Consider the following 20,580-nt stretch of genomic DNA (forward strand, 5'->3'; position numbering starts at 1 on the left):
CTAGGGCCCTGCGGGACTTGACATCTTTCCGCAGGGCCTGCAAGACAGAGCTGTTCCGCCAGGCCTTTGGCCAGGGCACAGCCTGACTCCCTCCCTCGGCAATCTTCGCGGAGCTCTGGCCCAAGGGTTGCCAGTGGCTTGAATTAATTAATTTTATAATGAATGATTTTAGAGTGTTGTTTGTGTTGTACTTTTGTACTGTTTTATTGTTGTTAGCCGCCCTGAGACCGGCTTCGGCTGGGGAGGGCGGGATATAAATAAAATTTATTATTATTATTATTATTATTATTATTATTATTATTATTATTATTATATTGTAATTGTTAGGATCGTCCTACTCTCGTGTAGGACCCTGGTAGAGACACATGCCCAATTGGCATGTTCTCTCCCTCCTGGTCGGTCGTTTGGGAGCTTAAAAAGCTTTCTTCAGCCCAAACATCACAGCGACTGAAACCAAAAGGCATTAGCACGCTTAGGGATTCTGCAGAGTATTTGCAGTTTGCGTAACAGACTCAATAGCTCAGCATTTTGGATAATCTAATTTATTTACATACAATACACACGGATATATACTGTGGAATGAAAACATACACCGTCATGTGATAGACAACAATCCCATGACTGCAAACACGGAGCAGGAATCCTAACAGTAATTCTATGTTGTGAACCACTCTGGGATCTACAGATGCAGGGAGGTATACAAATGTAATAAATTATCACAATCGTTATCACCATCCTACTCTTTGCCTTTAGTTCCCAGTCTCTGCCGCAGAGGGTTAAGGATGAACCTCAGGGGATCAGGGTTAGATAGCTTTGAAGGAGGGACAAGGGATGGTGAATTACTTGGTGGATTCTGGCAGACAAAATGTCTGCCAATAACTCTGAACAGACTAAGTGTTCTGAAAATCTTTTCTAATTGTAGTCATCTTCCTCTCAGCATCTGGTTGTCACTCTGTCTAAAACACAACTCCAATTATATTTTATTGAAAACAATCTCTTTTTTTACAGTTTGAGAATCCCTTTGACTTGGACAATAAAGAAGAAGAAAAACTTTAATAACAGAGGTTAGAACCTTTACATGTGTTTGAGTTACAGCAGGATGAGATCAGAAGGAGTGACAGAGATGGGTTGTGATTAAAATATTTACTACAGACACTGCGGTTTCAAACTAGAGCTTTCCCAAGAGAGAGAAAGAGAGGTTGTGAGTCCATAACCTTTCCTGCCTCTAAGATGGAGGGGATAAAATCCTAAGACACAACAAAAGGATATTTTTTTAGTATGTCTTTGTCAGGGAACTGCCATCGGAGCCTAGGGTGGAGGTAAGGCTCCCTGACGATGCAGGAGAAGGAACCAGCAGGGAGAGAGAGCAAGCTTCCTTTGAGGAAGGAAATAGGAGGGACACCAGGAAGCAAGAGGAGACTGCGGAGAGAGGGCTCCGAGACTCTTCCACAGAGAGCAGCGGGGAGAGCCCAGGACCTCCGTTGGGCACGCCCACTCTGCGCAGGAGACTTCCGCGCAGAGAGGCTAGGAGGAGACTTGGGGTCAAAGAGCTTCTATGTTGGAAGAAGTTCAGAAAATGCCCACTGACGGATTCTGCCAGTGACTGAGACAGTCATGGAGAAAGGGCTGTCCAGCCAGGGAAAGGTTTATCCAGGCAACGTTGCCTAGAGCTGCAGCACCCTTTACGCACAAGCAACCCCCAATTCCCTTTACAGTCTTGTAGGGGTGAGGTGGAAGAAATCAGCTCAGCTTTCATGTTACCCCAAAACCTACCAGGCTCTACCCTCCACCAGGTGCAACCTCCCCCTTTCACCAAGACCATTCAGAAGGATTGTGCTTCAAATGGAAACAGTGGCTGAGAATAAGAACTTTGGGGACAATTATGATTGGTCACCGTGGTCCAAGACAGACCACAATTACACCACACCCAGGACACGGGGCTGCCACCAAAACTAAGAACTCCATTTTGGGTTTCCGTAACCTAAGAAATGTATCAGTTGATGCAGCTGCAAAACAGAGCAAGTAATATTTTGCCTTCTGGGGGAGATCTTGGTTGTTAATTTTGTTGTCAGCCCCCTATTCTGTGTAACATGGCTTGGAGGTAAGCGCCTGGAAACCCTGGAATCTCACATCGCTCAGAGATTGTGATTGTGTGTGTGTGTGTGTGCGCACGCACAACAATATATTTCCCTTGGCATCCCACCATAACCAAGCCCTTTATTCTGCCAATTCGAGCAACCCTCAGCAACCCCAAATCTTCTGTCGCTTAACAGTTCTGCCTTTTTCATATAATCCCTTCCAGAGCTTGAATTTAATGCTGTCTCTGCATTTATTCCATTCATCCAATATCCCTTCTCAATAAAGTCTTAGTTCTGATAATAATAATAATAATAATAATAATAATAATAATAATAATAATAATTTTATTTATACCCCGCCCTCCCCAGCCAAGACCGGGCTCAGGTCGGCTAACAACCAATAATAAAACCAGTTGATTAAAATACAATTTAAAAGATTAAGATACAAATTAAAACATTAGGGTGCAATCTCTTCATAGGAGGAGAAAGGAAAAAGAAAGAGAGGGAGGGAATCAAATTGGCTCAAAGCCAAAGGCCAGGCGGAACAACTCTGTCTTACAGGCCCTGCGGAAAGAAATCAGATCCCGCAGGGCCCTGGTCTCATGAGGCAGAGCGTTCCATCAGGCCGGAGCCAGTGTTGAAAAGGCCCTGGCTCTGGTTGAAGCCAATCTAACTTCCTTAGGGCCTGGGACCTCTAGGGTGTTGCTATTTATGGACCTTAAGTTCCTCTGTGGTGCATACCAGGAGAGGCGGTCCTGTAGGTATGATGGTCCTAGGCCATGAAGGGCTTTAAAGGTCAAAACCAGCACCTTAAATCTGACCCTGTACTCCACCAGGAGTCAGTGCAGCTGGAAAAGCACTGGGTGAATATGCTCCCATGGCAGGGACCCCGTGAGGAGCCTCGCTGCAGCATTCTGCAAGATCTTGGGGGCAGGGACCGGCCTCTTTTGTTGCTGTTACTCCAGAGGGGAGCAGGTCCTGCTCATCAAACCAGACCAGCAGAGGACCATCTTGTGTAAAACACCATGTACACTGATGACACAATGTTAACAACAGTCATACATGTCGCACTCCAACATTGACACTAATATTACCGTAATACTATTGGCAGCAATATTAACTCATCGGTTGCACCCCAACATTCATTCCAATTAAACAAAGTAGCCTGGCTTTCCAGTTTAAGTGCTGAGTTTAGGTATCAGTTTTTCTGCCCAATTCCTACTTGGAATACTCCCTGGGTTCAATGGGGTTTACTCCCTAGTCATAGGATTTCAGCCATATTCCTCTTCGGAAAATGTTGTTACAGGACAACAAATATTGTGGGAGATTCTGAATCATCAAATGTCTGTTGCATTTCAGCAAAAGTCACCACAGAACTTGGTAGTGATGGGATTGTTTTCAGTTAAAAGAAGAAAAAGATATTTCTTGGATGAAACTTTCCAAGTCTGCCGTGCCTGTATAATATCTAACTGATGGTATCACTTTGCAAGCTTGTGACACTCACCCAAAGTGTCACCCTTCTTCTGCTGAGCTGGCAGCCTAACAGAAGCTCTCTTACAATTTATTCTACAGATGCAGAAGTGTAGTACGAAGAGAAATGTAAAACTGGCTCTTTGTAAGAATAAAAATTATAGCAATCAAGGGATCTCTCTACGTTTTTCACACAAAGTGTCACAGCTAAACTGTCAAGACTGGCCTTTGAGTGACCTGGATCATAGGCAAAGGGGTCGGATTTTGTCCTACAAGGTTTAAATTCTCTCTCTCCCCCTTCTCTAAAAATGGAAGTAGCATAAACAGCTTTCACTTAAAGTGCAAACCCTACCATATTCTGGCTCTAAATGGAGGCTTTATTGAATTCCCTCCAGGGCCTTTGCTGTGAGGCAGAATGAAGGGGGTGGAGTGGAGGAGAGAGAAAATACATCAAAGAGCTTGGTGTAAAAGGAGGTATGTTTAAAGGGAGAATAAAATGGAAGTTCTTTTAATTCTATAAACAAGAACTGACAGGGTGTTTATTGAAACTTGTCTGTCTGAAAAAGGACTGCAGTGTCTCCAAAGATAACCCATCGTGAAGGCTTACACATTTAATTTTATCATTAGGTAAAATTGCTGCAGATGGGAGGGAGCTGAACTATCTGATGCTCAAGCAATTTTGTACACTGCTTAGAAATTACTCTGTTCAGTTATGGAAAAATGTTGCTTGTAGCCCCTTTTCATTAACAAAAGGTGATTTTTCTCAAAAAGATTAAAATTGCCGCAAAGTGTCTTTACCTTGCTACAAAGGCAAGGTGCAGTTTTTCTTTCTATTTTATTTTGAGAATATGCCAAAAAATGTGAAATGAGATCTTTGGTCTAAAAGAATTGCACCTGGATTTGCAGAACTAAAAGTTCCATTCAGCGTCAGATATAGGGTGGTGCAGACAGCTTCCCTGCACAGGTCACCAAACCAATGGGCACAGAATTGAGAAGATCCATTTGGGGGCACCAAATTTTGGCCATAGGAAAGATTACCAAAGTCCGCCTCTGTCCCAATCATTGGGGCCCTTTGTGAGAGTGCAAACTGCAGCTGTGGGGGGATCTGGATTAGGCCCATAGTGAAAATACTCCTACCACCCCATGTTAGGGTCCCTGGTGGGATTTCGCAAGGGCCATGCGGCAGAGCTAATGTGATGTCTAGCTTGACTCTTGGTTTTCCGTGTGGAAGGATTCTTTTTTAGAAAAATTGCATGAAAGAACATTCAGTCATGTACACTCTTGCAATGGCACAGGCAAAACACAAGTTTGACAATAGTGATGGCTAGGACGCTATGGTGAGGCAAAGGGGAGCTAGAAGGGTTTGCTGCTTTCACCTAAAGGTAAAGGGACCCCTGACCATTAGGTCCAGTCGTGACCGACTCTGGGATTGCAATCGCTTTACTGGCCGAGGGAGCCGGCGTACAGCTTCCGGGTCATGTGGCCAGCATGACTAAGCCGCTTCTGGCGAACCAGAGCAGCGCATGGAAGCGCTGTTTACCTTCCCACCACCGTGGTACCTATTTATCTACTTGTACTTTTATGTGCTTTCAAACTGCTAGGTTGGCAGGAGCAGGGACCGAGCAACGGGACCTCACCCCGTTGCAGGGATTCGAACCGCCGACCTTCTGATCGGCAAGCCATAGGCTCTGTGGTTTAACCCACAGCACCACCCACGTCCCGCTGCTTTCACCTGAAGGCATGCAATTAGCATCTAGATGCACACTTAGCAAAATTTATGGCCTACATTTTGACTGGGGTGGCGGATGAGAACAATAGAAGGAGTGGGGATAAAACACCAGCAGTTTTTGTTGTCACAAGCACCTTGGTTTTATTTTCTGCCAAAGATCTGGATTAAAGGGTTACGCCAAAGGTTTCACCTAAAAGTTGGGCTTTAGGAAGGATTTGAAGGCAGACATTGAAGTCCACAGCACAAATCCCATTGATTTTAATGGATTACAGTGGTTTAAGCCATTTTTGGAACAGTCTGCGGATTGCCCTGAAAGACAAATGGGGCTATGTTACCCAGGGCTATACAACTGCTTTCATTTATGTTAACACAGTTTAACCTCAGTTTAACCCTCTGCCTACTGTTTGCGGCACAGCAAAGATTACTTTGATGGACCCCCCCCCCGCCCCCAATTGCAACAATGGCAATAAACCCTTTGGGTAGTGTAATCCTCTTTGCTTTCAAGAAAGAACTGATGGTTACTCCCAAATAGCTTCTTCTTTTTGGTTTGTGATTGATAATGGGCAGCTTAAGATTCTTCCTCCCCCCCAAAACACATGCATGAAGGAGGGCTTTACCCAACTGAGCAGTAGATGCAGATCTCCTCTAGGCACAGAGGGGCTCAGTGTGGGGGCGAGGGGGACGGGACAAATGTGGCACAAAACAAGCAATACCTCTAGGATTCAGAAACACCCCAGAGTGAAGATAATCTTTTGAAGGAGCACCTTCAGTCAATGCCACTTAATTCAATCTCAGCTGGGATGCATAGAGATGTAAGGAAGGCAGATTCTGAATGCCGGCACACCACTTCACAAAAGCATGCAAGGATTACATAGCATTTGTAATGCAATGCAGTAGTTATTACCAAGCAAAATTTTCTGCAGGAGTAAGCAACATTTCTATACTTTTTATTTTTTTAAAGGGGGAAATGTCAGTGTGTATGAAGTGGTTTCAATGACCTTCCAGACCAAAACATTGGCTTCAAAAGAGCTGTCATAAATGTAAAATTTGACATACTGTATGGCGTGGAACTAAAGCCGCAACATGCTGTAGCGGAGCATGCAGAGCAGGAATGACAGGCTCCCTCAAAGCCTGACATGCACTGGAATGCAAAATGCAAGTTTAGGTCTCAGGGTCAAATAGGTCCTGTAACTATATAGGTCTTGAAGTCACAAACCAGAGGATAGCATACGCTTGACACAAACACACAGGATTCTGAACTGTATGTGCGTACTCTTTTAAAGGCATTTTTCTCCTGATTATGTTATGGTTTTCTTCCCCCTGCCTCCTCTGAATCAACTTATTTCTGTGGCCTTTGTGTCACTTGGCATTTCCATGTTTGGGGCATAGTTAATGAGCAGCGCTTGATGTAAAATGCTGAATTTGCAGCCCCTGTAAAGTGTTCATTAGTAGAACAGTCTGTGTTCTATGCTGTGTGTTGAAGTCAGTGTTTGCCGCTTGCATTTGTAAGCACATCAGAGAATTAAGAAGGAGTGGCTCTGTGGGTTAAACCACAGAGCCTAGGACTTGCTGATCAGAAGGTCGGCGGTTCGAATTCCCGTGACGGGGTGAGCTCCCATTTCTCGATCCCTGCTCCTGGCAACCTAGCAGTTCGAAAGCACGTCAAAGTGCAAGTAGATAAATAGGTACCGCTCCAGCGGGAAGGTAAACGGCATTTCCGTGCGTTGCTCTGGTTCGCCAGAAGCGGCTTAGTCATGCTGGCCACATGACCCGGAAGCTGTAGGCCGGCTCCCTCGGCCAATAAAGTGAGATGAGTGCCGCAACCCCAGAGTTAGCCATGACTGGACCTAATGGTCAGGGGTCCCTTTACCCTTTATCTTATATGAAAGTGGAGGAAAACCTGAGGGAGGGTGAGTCATGGTAAAGAAAATTGTGATGGCTTTTGGCAGGAAAGGGTTACATGATAACAAAGCAGGTCTAACAGCCATGATATCTAAGTAGAACCTCCATGGACAGAAGTTTTGTAGCTCTGAATGCCAGATACTTAGGACAAGCACCTTCATGTCCTGCTTGTAAGCTACCCAAAGACATCTCACTGATGATTGTTGGAAAGAGAATACCTTTCACTGGAGAGCCAGTGTGGTGTAGTGGTTAAGAGCGGTAGACTCGTAATCTGGGGAACCGGGTTCGCATCTCCGCTCCTCCACATGCAGCTGCTGGGTGACCTTGGGCCAGTCACACTTCTCTGAAGTCTCTCAGCCTCACTCACCTCACAGAGTGTTTGTTGTGGGGGAGGAAGGGAAAGGAGAATGTTAGCCGCTTTGAGACTCCTTCAGGTAGTAATAAAGCGGGATATCAAATCCAAACTCTTCTTCTTCTTCTTACCTTGGCATTATTCTGATACAGAATTGTAATTTTTGCTTTTTAAGTGCTGAGCTGAAGTTTCTCTGGAGACCTTTAACTCCCCCCCCCCCGAGAAAATATCTGAAGGGCTGTCACATGAAAGATTATTCTCTTGCTCTGGAGGGTAGGACCAGAACCAATGGCTTCAAGTTAGAAGAAAGGACAGCGAGAGCTGTTCAACAGTGGAACAGATTCCCTTGGGTGGTTGTGGACTCTCCTTCCTTGGAGATTTTAAAGCAGAGGTTGGACGGCCATCAGTCATGTATGATCTAGCTGAGATTCTTACATTGCAGGGGGTTGGATTAGATGTCCGTTGCGGTCCCTTCCAACTCTCTGATTACATGATTCATACATGATGCCTTGAAACAAGACTAGATCTGGGGCCTTGGGGAGAATGCAAAATGGTGGCAAGCATGCAAAAAAGTAAGGGAAAGGGAAGAAGTTGTGCTATTGCCACATCTAATGGTGACTCCTGCTCCCCAGAAAAAAAAATACTGAAATAATCTCCCCAGTCTTTGGCCAGTGAATAGGACGGAGAATTTTCAAACAGCTCTAGTTTTCTTATATGAATAAGTTCAGCAGATCAAAGGTAGCATTTCTGTGTATAATGGATGCTGGGGATGGACAACAGAATCACTGTCTCACCTTATGCCCTACTTGCGAGGTCTGTTTGTCAAGGGGATATACTGCTCTTAAAACATGTTTGGTCTGAGCCAGCAAGCAATGGGTGTGTGCACATGTGTGGGGATGTGTGTCACAGGTGCTGGCTACGAGGGGAGGGCGAAGCACTGTGGGCCTCCTCAATGTGTGTGTGTGTTTTAGGGAAGGTGGGCTCTCCATTGTTGAGGCTGAATGCTTCAAAAGACGGCACCTCTGGTGTCTGTGCCTGGATATAAACACATATAGTGTGGTGCGTGAATTTTTTTTAAAAAAAGACACTACCAAGTTCATCCAAGAGCAAATAAGAAATGCTGGATTATGGGACACAGTGGCTCTGACCAAGTAAAAGCTGTCTCCAACATCCAAGAACAAAGAAAAAGAAAGAAAACAAAGAAAAAAGAAAAGAAAATATGGATTATGTAGTCTGTGCCAATGGTGCTCATTTTCAAAGTTTCAGTTGTTTTGAATAATTTTGTTTTGTGTTTTGCTCTAATTTTAGCAGTCAGAGAAAGGAGCAGGGGGATATGTAGGGAACTAAACCAGCCCTGTTAGAAATCTCATTCATCTTCCCGTAAGGCTCTAAGATGATGACATACATTCTTCAAACAAGCTTTCAGGCATATTTTCACAGCCATATGAGCAAAAGACTTCTTTTATCATCACCAAAAACTTAAACTTTCTGAAAGCTTAACCCCACCTCACCCCTGGAAGTGCAGCATGTGCCATCCCTCTGTATACAGGCTCACATTTGGCTAAGCCAAACCATGTACTATTTTTAAAGTCTTGATTAAAGAAAGTGTCCTTGGTGGCCAGCACTAAGGAAATGCCTAAATACACTCGTATTTTTAATTGGAGCATAACTAAACAGGGTCCCTGGATAATCTCTCTTTTGCCACAGTGATGCTGTAGAGCATCACTGTCTTTCTGTGTGTGCTAGTTCACGCAATGTGCTTCCCAAGTCCTTGGCATCTGAGTCCCCAGGACAAGATATTTAGCATTGCTGTTAGTCCGGTACATCTACAGATCCTAGACGGTATATGCGAATCAAAAGTACTTGACTGAGTCCTAGTCCATTTCTTAAACCTGAAAAGCTAGCGTCCCTAAATCACGAAAACATTTATTTTTAAAAATGTAATAAATGTCAACTAAGCACCAGAAAACAGGGTTTAAAATACATATATTCTGCTGTTGTTATCTGAAGCTTTTCTGTGGCTCATCTGCAGTTCAATTTTACTGGATGTTTGCATAGCTCACTACCAAAAACTTACATTTTTACTCAGTGAATGAGTTGATTTAGATAACATGTAAATCTTTATTTGGATTTCCTTTGTAACTACTACATTTGTACCTTCTTGTAATTTCCTTTGGCATTTAATCTTTACACTGGGGTTAGCGTGGCTCAGCGTAGCACCTGTCATCTTGGAGCAACCAGAGGGGTTTGTGGACAAGGAGTTGGGGGGGAGGCACCAGCTGGAGAACCCCCAAGGGAAGAAGGTTCAGAACCAGTGGATTGGTGGTGGGACAATGGTGAGTGGTCAGAAGGAGAAGAGGGAGCAGTCTCAGAGGAGGTGGGGGAAGCTGAAGAGGCAACAGGGTTTAGTTGGCAGGGAGAGGCTGTGGCAGAGGGCTCTGCAATGGCAAAAGCTAAAGCAGGAGAGGAGGGTGGCTCACAGGCAGAGATGAGGCAGGCTACTGAAGAAGCCAGGGGATCTCCACCTCCTGCTGTGACCAGTTCCCCTCCTCTCTGGTGTCCCAGAACCTGCAGCGGTATGAAGAGGGCAGAGCAGAGATGGACAAGGTGTTGGAGTCCCAGATTGCTTGGGAAGGACCTGGGAGAGGAGGAGACTTAGAGAGCTGTGGGAAGGCAGGTACCTTCAACCCTTGTAACTGTCTCACTGGGGCAAGATCTACTGGGAATCACTAGGCCTGAGCTGCTTTGTTTCTTTGAATAAAGAGTTAGCTTTACATACACCTTGTGAGTTCTCCTTAACAGCCCCCCTGCTGACAGGGAGAAGGAGAGTCTTGGGGGAGGAGAGCATCATTCTCCAGAAGAGGGAGACCATTCCTTGCGGATGAGCAGCTGTCCTCTTGTGCCAAAGATGCTTCTACAGCGGGTGGGGAAATCCTGATTAGTGGGTGATATGCATACATTACTTTATTTGTATGTGGCCCTTCCACAGTTCAAACCATGCTCAAGGCGGCTTACAACATGAAAAAATACGTAACTACAACCCAACAAAAGTTGATGTTTAGTCGTTTAGTCATGTCCGATGACTAAGATACAAAAAACACACACACACCAAAAAACCCAGCAGTAACTTCCCAATAACAACCCCCTCCAGACACCCCAGCCCCAAATGACGATTTGATCATTATTGAATCAAAAAGGGCATTTCTTGAGGGAGGTGCCTCCACAACCTGCCCAGGTTTCATCCTTTGCATTTGACCGCCAGGATACAAACATGGAGGAAAAGACCATGAAAAATGAAACATGTGTTGTAGCTTTGGGTTGAAGCCCTGAAGGTGGGCTTTGCCATCTGAAAAGTTTGACAGCTGGTGGCCTGGACCATGTTCATTCAGAACCCTGAGTAGGTTCCCAAAGAGCAATGCTTTATTTGGGGGCAACCAAAAACAGATGAAGCCAGGACACCGATGAAGCTGCAAGCAGGCAATGGGAGTCCAATTATGTCAACACCACCAATGAAACATTTTGGCAGCCTCTACTGTCCTCCGTTTTAAGGACACCTCCAATCTTACAGCAGTACATACAGTGTTGTGACTTGGCTGCTACAGAAGACATACTCTTTTAATGCTGCTGCTTCATAAGCACAGCAGCTGTTTCCATCTTGAAGCAGAGATACCTTCTTGAGCCCTTCCTTTCAGATCTCAATCTCTACATCTAGCCTGTCAACACTCTCCAGCTCAGGGTCACAGAGAGATCTGTTCCACCTCCCTTATCACATGGACCCATATGTAGCACTTCATTTACTCAGGGAAAAAAATTCTTACTTCCTTTTTTTATCAAGGAGCCGCGGGCGATAACTCAGCCCTCAGAAGATTGCAAGAGTGAGTCTTCGGACTCCGAAAGGTCAGATGCTGCTTGTTTAGTTGTGTCACTCCATTTACCGGCACCTCACAACCCGTGCAAAATGGACACTTGGTGAATGATGCTTGCTGAAGGAGATTCCTGTTGAACTTCATTCGTTTCCTCCGCACGAGACTTCAAAGAAAAAGGAAGGAGTAAACCCTCCTGTTTTATTTATTGTATGTCAAGAAGCCCAGTATCCTACTGTTGATTATAATTATTATGATTTTTCCAAACACTGATGTAGTAGTTAGGTAGCCCTGGACTGAAAATCAAACGCTCATCCTCTGAACACTTGAAATTGGCTATATAAAGGCCAATCATTACCAACGTTATTTAATTCTTCATCAGCATGAAATCTGCATACCTGAAACCCTAACATGTGAAAGTGCCGCACAATGAAGTGGTACATTTCACGAGTCTCTCTTTGTTCCCCAGTTGTTGTCGGGGGACTTGACATGGGAAGTTTCACACGGATAATATCTCACGAGGAACTAGCTAAGCCACAGATAACATAGCATAGAGGTGAGCTTTATTGCCCAACACAGCACATCGCTTCTAAGTACTGCAGGAGCGGCTGGCATGGGGTGACATTGTGACCTTGTATACAAAAAATGGCCATCTTGCTAAAAAAAAAGAAAAAGAAAAGGTATATTAATTAACTGTAACTCTTAGGGAGTTCTGATTAACATTAGGAGCCATCCCAAACTACTGGCAAACTAGAGACTTCAGTGGATAATTATATATAACGTAGGAACCCAATTACCCTTTTTATTGCTGAAAGGGCAGTGAAATGTTGCCCTCAGTAACCTATAGATCCACCCGTTGCTCAAGGTCATAGATTTGGAGCGTGCTGGAAGGATGGCAACAGAGGGGTTATAATTTAAGTGAAGCAGAGTCAATTCTTTATTTACATGCCGATAAAGCCAGAGAACTGCCGTTCCCTTGTGTAAAATATTTCTGAAATATATTTCTGAACTCTCTCTCTCTGTCTGTCTCCCTCTCTGTTAGACAACAGCATGGATGGCCGCCTGCCTTTCTTGCTACCACCATGGAGGGATTTTTCTCTCATGCACACACAGAAACACAAAATTTCAGAAATATTTGCGAAATACCTTTACAGAGTGATGCATTATTTTTCACTAGTTACAGTGGAAATTAGTATGATAACAATACAATTCTTTTCACAACTCAGAAGAGGAAACATAATCTCCATTACCTTGCCTTGGGAATTCCATAAATAATGATCATTGCAAGCACCCCTCTCCCTAGCTAAGTACAATCCAGTAAGCCATGGGACTCTCCTTTGTCTCCCATAGATTCTGACCCACATGCAGGACAGTATTGTATTGATCTTTATTACGGCCATTGGCCCATCACACGACAGTTTCCCATACCAACATAATGTACTTAAACCTCCAAATTTAAAACCGCCAAGACTTACAAAAAACAGACAAGAACCAAAGCAAAACAAAAACAAAAGACCAACATCATACATTACAATAAATTTGTAACATAAACATCGCCCTCTACTCATAAATTAGTAGAAGACATCAATGGTGAAATCACCTAATTACATCCTAAAACATAGATCATAGTTTAAAGGGAAACAGGAGTCCGTTTCTCTTCTTTAGGGATAGGACGCTGATCAAGAATCTGGCAACCATGAGTGATCTTAGGGGGTCATCATCATTTAATAGATATCTCAGTTTGGCTTCATTTGTATCATCGGCAATTCCCTTTAGATATTGAGCAAGAAACTTGCTCCTGGCCGATGAGTGAAAAGCACAATAAAAAATTATGTGATGCAACGATTCCGGTGCCCCACAATTACAATCACATAAGAGCGATATCTGTCCATTGGAGAATCTATTTCTCAGCACGTTCGATGGGAAGGTGTTGAATCTTGCCTTTACAAAGGCATATCTATGAGCCGAAGAAGTTAAGGAATTCAAATAGTTTGGGAGCCTTAAGAGGGGTAATAAACCAAGGTTTAGAGGTGAGCAGGTACCATTGCCCGCCACATGCAGGCAACCTATGGCTTGCAGATGGCACCTAGCCCTCAGCCACTCGTGTGGCCTTCAAGCCCTGGGGAGCCCTGCCCACTTTGCCCTGCTCAGCTACCAATTAGGCAAAGAACACTATCCAACTATATCAGAGTGTGCCAGGATACCCACTGAACAAAAGAAACTGGTTTGACTTTTCGTTGTCATTGTTGTTGTTTATGCAGTTCCCTTCTTGAGCTGCAAATATTAAAACAGGTACAACATGATTCTTTATGTAATGGGGGAAAATTTGTTAATTAATTAATTAATTTCTACACTGCCCTTCACCCAAAGATCACAGGGTGCTTTAAAATTTAAAAACACAACAAATACATACCATAACAACAAACAAAAACAATACACCCACCCCAGTTTAAAGGGCCACTGGGATTCTTCCACATGAAGGCAACGCCTGAGAGTTAATGTCATGCTAGAGCGTAAGACTTTTGTTCACATTCCTGCTCACTTATGAAACTTACTGGCTGATCCTGTTACACACACTCAATCTAATCTACCTCATAGGTTTAGACTGGATTAAATGGGATCACCGCCACATGTGGCACCCTGAGTAAGCAAAAGTGGAACCAGTGGCTCTCAAATTTCAGCAGCATCCTGGGCAACACAGCTCCCCCCTGCCTCTCACGTTCTGTTCTACATCATTGTTTTGGTGCCCCCTGCAGTGCAGTGCCCAGTGTGAACTGCACCAATCACGCTGCCCTAAATTTGCATCTGGTGGGATGCCGACAAAACTGTAAAATTTGCTGCTCAAGGGGGCAATACAGTGGTACCTTGGGTTACAGACGCTTCAGGTTACAGACTCCGCTAACCCAGAAATAGTACCTCGGGTTAAGAACTTTGCTTCAGGATAAGAACAGAAATCGTGCTCCGACGGCGCGGCGGCAGCAGGAGGCCACATTAGCTAAAGTGGTGCTTCAGGTTAAGAGCAGTTTCAGGTTAAGAACAGATCTCCAGAATGAATTAAGTTCTTAACCTGAGGTACCACTGTAGAGCAATAATATTGATTTTATGTATATAAAAAACAAATTATGAGACCCATACAATAATGCAATCCTCTTGATTTTAACCATATAAAAAGCAAATTTGGTGGAATCTCATAATGCACCACTTCAGTTAAGAAGTATGGGCCATATTCCCAATGGCTCCCCAGTTGCAAAAGCTTTTGTGGCAAGCCAACACATCAGAGAAAAGGCTCTGCCTGAATTTGCTTTTCTGATGTGCTAGCTTACTACATGCAGGGAGCTTTCTCTGTGTGTGAGCATTCGAAAGCACAAACCACCTGCTGCCTGAATTGCTCCAGACCAGAATTCTACCACTTCCATCTGCTATCATGTGTAGAATGGCTTCTGGAATCAGGCTACCTGAGAATAGGCTTTAGAAAGAAATGCCAGTCACTTGCTTAACCGGCTACTGGATTCATTTATTTCCTTCTTTCCACCTTGCCAGACACCGTTCCTTTCTGTGGCTGGTGGGCCTGTGGCCTGCTTCTGTTATTATTATCAGTTTCTTCGTTGTCACTTCCAAACAGATTTTTAACAGTGCCCTTCATATTAAAGTTCAGCCAAGGTTCGAAAGACTTCTCCACCAAGAGGTGTTGACCTCATGTTTCTTGAACAGGAGTCCCTGCCCTTTACCCCATGTGGGACCACTGGACTTTCAAAGGCTGTTTGTGATTATGACTTATGGTTTCTGCTCCCATTGGTATTCCAGCAATTTTCCCAGGTGAGGACAGATAAGCTTATTTCACTTTTATCTTTTCAACAACTCTGTGAGGTCGTTTAGGCTGAGAGACAGGCTGGCTCCAGGTCACAGAGTGATCTTTGTGGCTGCGGTGAAGATCCAACCCACGTATCTCCATCCATTTCTAACACTCTAACCACCAGATGACACTGAACCTGGGATTTGGGATTTGGTTGCTCAAAGAAGGGAAGGGAAGCCAAACTTCCAGTTGCCATACCAAATACCTTGGCAAACCTGATGTAATTCTTTGTATCATAGCATATGTTAGCAACAGCATTAAAACATAGCGAACTCCAACCAGTACATCCTATTACATCATTTACTGTCCACACCTTTTATATGCATAAACCTCCTCTGCTTAGCTCATGAAATTTAGATTGCATAGAATAAATTTCTACTTTATTCAATCATTTTCATTTTCAAAGTGTCTCAAAAGCATGTTTATTTCTTGTATTAAATGAACAATATAGCAAATCACAATCCATTTTTTTCACATCGGGCAGCCAACATATCCAAAGCCACAAAGGGCCAGAAATATTTCTGTATCAGCACCTGAGAGGCAGCTTGATTTGTACATTTCAGGCCTAATCGCTTGAAAGATGAGACAAGGCATCTCAACATCACTCAATAACATGGCTTGCATTTTTGAAATGAAAGAGAAGAAGAAAACCTGAACACTGGATCATCACCGGGTATTTTGAAAGTGTGCAGATAAGGTTCCTCCACCCCACCCACCTCACAAACGCCCTTGAATTTAGCCAAAATTAAAGAATCATAATTAGAGCAATGCCACACATCCTGTGATTACACTTTGGCTGCCAGGAAATTTGATTACAGCTCCTAACCTGCTCTGTAATATGTTTTTTGAGTGGTCTACTTTCTTCAAAAACTTGAGCAAAGTAACATGTCATCAAGGTTTCTCTGATGAAAATGGGAGCAGTTATATTTCTAGCACTGACCTGCCAATTAGATCAATTACATGGTCTAATTTTCTCCATGCTGTACATTGCACTTATTTGCCCTGCAACAGCCAGGGCTGCACTGACTTCTAAGCTGACCATTAGAGTCCCGCAATGGTGAATGTCTCATTGGATCTGGTTGTTGCATAGAAAGACCAGGAGCAGCTCAAGTGCTAAAATCAAAGCCCATCTGTTCCTCATTCAGAGACTTATCTTTCAGAGATCCCAGAGGATGGGACTAAAGCCTGACAAATGGCAACTCTGATATATTAAGACATCTCCCCCCACCCACTGCAAGACAAACTAGGAGTAGCAGTGTTTTACTGAGGACTAGCACCAGAAACAGCCCAAAATGTGAAGTTGAACATAAATAGGTGCCACAACAATCCATGCTTTAAGAGGAATGATCCAAATTCTGCCCTGACAAACGCCACAGGAATTCCCGAAGGTACTCCTCAGAGGGATCTATCAAATTTATTTGGCGGGACTTCCAGTAGTTTCTGCCATACTTAGCCATCTCACTTGGCTACGCATCTCTAGTCGGCCAAAAGGGGATAAGCAGAGACAGGGCCTCTCAGTCAGCCATTACTCTCTGTTCAAGCAGCCCTTGGGTTAAGCTGTCACAGATGCTTTGGTTTTTATCGTGGTTGTTCAAAAGCAGTGTCTTAAAATGGCTAGAATTCTTCAATAATATCACTTTTACTTTTTATTATCTAAGCTGCCTCAAGCGCAATGAGATGGGATGCTTAGAAATAAACATAAGGAAGCCCCTATTTCTTCAGCGGTTTTCCCACTAGTGATGTATGGAAGTGAGAGCTGGACCATAAAGAAGGCTGATCGCCGAAGAATTGATGCTTTGAATTATGGTGCTGGAGGAGACTCTTGAGAGTCCCATGGACTGCAAGAAGATCAAACCTATCCATTCTGAAGGAAATCAGCCCTGAGTGCTCACTGGAAGGACAGATCCTGAAGCTGAGACTCCAATACTTTGGCCACATCATGAGAAGAGAAGACTCCCTGGAAAAGACCCTGATGTTGGGAAAGATGGAGGGCACAAGGAGAAGGGGACAACAGAGGACAAGATGGTTGGACAGTGTTCTCGAGGCTACCAGCATGAGTTTGACCAAACTGCGGGAGGCAGTGGAAGACAGAAGTGCCTGGCGTGCTCTGGTCCAGGGGGTCACGAAGAGTTGGACACGACTAAACGACTAAACAACAACATTTCTTCAGCGTCACATTCCTTCCTGGAAAACACCCATTTCCAAAAAGTTAAAGCTATCATTCACTATTTTGGACTAGTGAGGAAGTACAGGTGCACATCTCTAAGACAGGCTGACTTACACAAAACAGATCTTTAGACATCTATCTTCCACCTCACATGATAAGGCAGCAGGTCCTGCACACCAGTTATAGCAAAAGATTTCGAAACAAGTACCAATACTTTTGTCCCCAAAGTTCACTTGAGGTGAAATTCATTGGCAACTTTAACCCTCTTATCATTTTTTCCACTGCATGGAAAGTTTCTTACTGAGCTTCAAACCCAAAGTCCCATCAGGACATCCAGTGCTGGTGAGAGACAGGCAACACCCAGATTAACACCCCTTCATGTTGTTGTTGTTTTTGTGAATTTGTGGTGAGAGAGGCTGCTAGTTACAACATTTTCTTTTTGCTTCCTACGGCTCCCTGCATGATTTTCCAAAATAAAAATATAGCAACACTTCTAATTAGGGCTTTTGGAAAGGGAAAGACAGACAACCGTTCTTTTGACACCACTTTCCCCCATGCAATGAAAAGGTTGGCCGCAGCAAAATATTCTCAGATTAAGGCTGTTCAAAAAAAGAAAGAAAAAAAATCCTTTGTGGGAAATATTCTTTGCATGATGTATAGAACAGTCTGTTTCCAGGACAAAGTCCCCCAGGTTTGCATATATCCCTCTTCATATATTTGGGAATTTCTGTTCTGAAACAATATTTTTCTACTTTGGCACGAAGATACCGTGATTAGAATAAAAGAACCCATTTGCTGCCATGTGGTGGAAGACCATGCCAATTAATTCTGCGTGGGTTTAGTGGCTAGAACAAAAGATTGGGAGTCAAGCGGGTGGTGGAGGTTGACTCTGAATGCATGCATTGACTCATACTAACTTTGGGGATAGCCATTTGACCTCTCAATGTGCATTCGCAAAGCATTTTGCGAAAACAAGCTGCACATTGCATGCTTCATCTGCATGGAGCTTTGCTAGTGAAATCACTTCCATCCTATCTCTATCAGCCCCCCGCAAATAATAATAATCTGGAAATATTTCTGAGATGATTCACATGCTTCTTTTGACGGGCTGCTTTCGGAATGAGCATGACCAGGAAGTGACAAGAGAAGCTGAATGAGCCTTCATTCATTCACAGTGGGTGGGCTACACTTGCTCCGTGCATTTCTGTTCACCATCCAAAGGAGACTGCCAAAAGTCTTGATTGCCAATTGAGAAGGGAAAAGAAACTGCTGGCAGGGCAAAGGATACAGACTGGAACACCTGTGTGCATGATGTACACAGCCGTGCATTGGCTGCCGTGGTGTTATGTGTGCCAGACAGTTGTCTGACTGGTGTCCTGGTCAAAGGAAAATGAAGCAAAAGCAAACAACACAATCAGCACATATTTAGGAGCAATTGAAGAGCAATGCTGTGCTCATTGTATCTGGTTGCCACCAATGTCCCTGTATTAATCTGTGAAGTGCTGGATTATTATTATTATTTCCCACTGAGGTGGTTTCTTCCGGATGGCAGATTCTCACGGAACCGTTGCCATAATGGAGGTTCCTCAGAATCGCTCCTTGTGGCAAGAGGCTTGTTTGCTGAGACTTGACACAAAATGTCTCCACTTTTCTCTGAACTGAACTGATTGTTTCCTATTTTGCCCTTTTCACTATGGAATCCCTATTTCGAAGCAGTCACCTCATCTTCTCAAATCCCTTCAGTACACAAATCACAACATAACCAAACTTGCCACAAACGTTGATCTCACAGAAAAAAACAATAATCACAATTCAGTGGGAAATGGCCTGAAGTTTCCTGCATTTTCAGATGAAACTTAAAACTTTAACCCTGGCCACTTAGAAGCTATTAAAGGTCCCATGGCATTTCCCACACGAGTAGGAGTGTTAACCCCCTAACCAGATGCCTAAGTTAGCAATTACGTTGTGCGTCCATGAATTCCCCATGAAGTTTCAACTGGGTAAGCCATTTTTCACTTTTGCTTCTGTATTATTCTTATAGGATATTGCTGGGGCAGGAGGGGTACTGACCCAGATTTCCAGCCTAGATATGGCTACCGCTTCATATGTTCAGTTTTGCTCCATGCAGCCACTTCACTTACCATTATAAATTGCCAAGTGTTCCTTAAAAATCACCGTCAGATAGAATATATTATACGCTCTGTATCTTAGTATAGAATGGGGAAAGCTTGCAATAAAATATATCAGCGCACTGTAATTTTCCTGTTAAGTGCATACAATAGGCAATTCTAAGCTAGGTTGACATTTAAGCCTCTAGCTGCTTGAAAGGAGATGATAGATTTGATTTAAAAAACAAAACAGCAATCCTTCTCACCTGGCATCAGGCCTGTGGCTGTTTGGCTAATTTGGGGTGTTGGCAGCGAGAACAGATTTATGCTGAAAAGGCTGCCATTCCGCCAGGGCTCTTAAGAGAAAAACACAGCTCCTTGCATTGCACATTGGGCCGAACAGAGCAGAAAGAAAGAAGCAATTGACTATCAAGAGAATAGCGCCAGATGCTGCCCTTTTGACTTCAGCCAGTGGGCCGTGGCTGAGCACTTCCTTAGTGGAGCAAGCTTTCAATCTGTACAGCACCATTCAGAGACAGTTTATATTGAAAAGAACATCAGCAACGCTAAAGGCACTCTTAGGCCATATTAAAACGAGAATTTTATTTGTTTTTTAAAAGATGAGGAATTAATGAAGGTGGAAGCGCTGTCTTTCTTTCTTAGCATATTTGCCTCCATCATGAGATTTGAGTAACAACAACAACAACAACAACAACAACAACAACAACAACAACAATAATAATAATAATAATAATAATAACTAGCATCAGTGTACATGAAATTTTACAGGACGACATAAGTAAAAAGATAAGTCTATGCCCCAAATGGCTTAGAACTAGTTATGTAAGCTTGTGGTGCATTTTCCGCTTGTTTTATGACCGCAATTTTATGATTGATTTTATGCTGTTCAGTGCTGTTTTCTTAACAGTGGTGTTATAGCTCCACCCCGCCCCCCCAAAAGTAAGCAAAGAAGCAAACAAAAATATCAGCAGTGAAGGACATAAAGGAAGTGGGCAGGAAAAAATGTCAATATAACAAATGATAAGTCTGAGCACTTT

The sequence above is a fragment of the Podarcis raffonei genome, chromosome 5 (assembly GCF_027172205.1).
Source record: "Podarcis raffonei isolate rPodRaf1 chromosome 5, rPodRaf1.pri, whole genome shotgun sequence".
Lineage (NCBI taxonomy): Eukaryota > Metazoa > Chordata > Lepidosauria > Squamata > Lacertidae > Podarcis > Podarcis raffonei.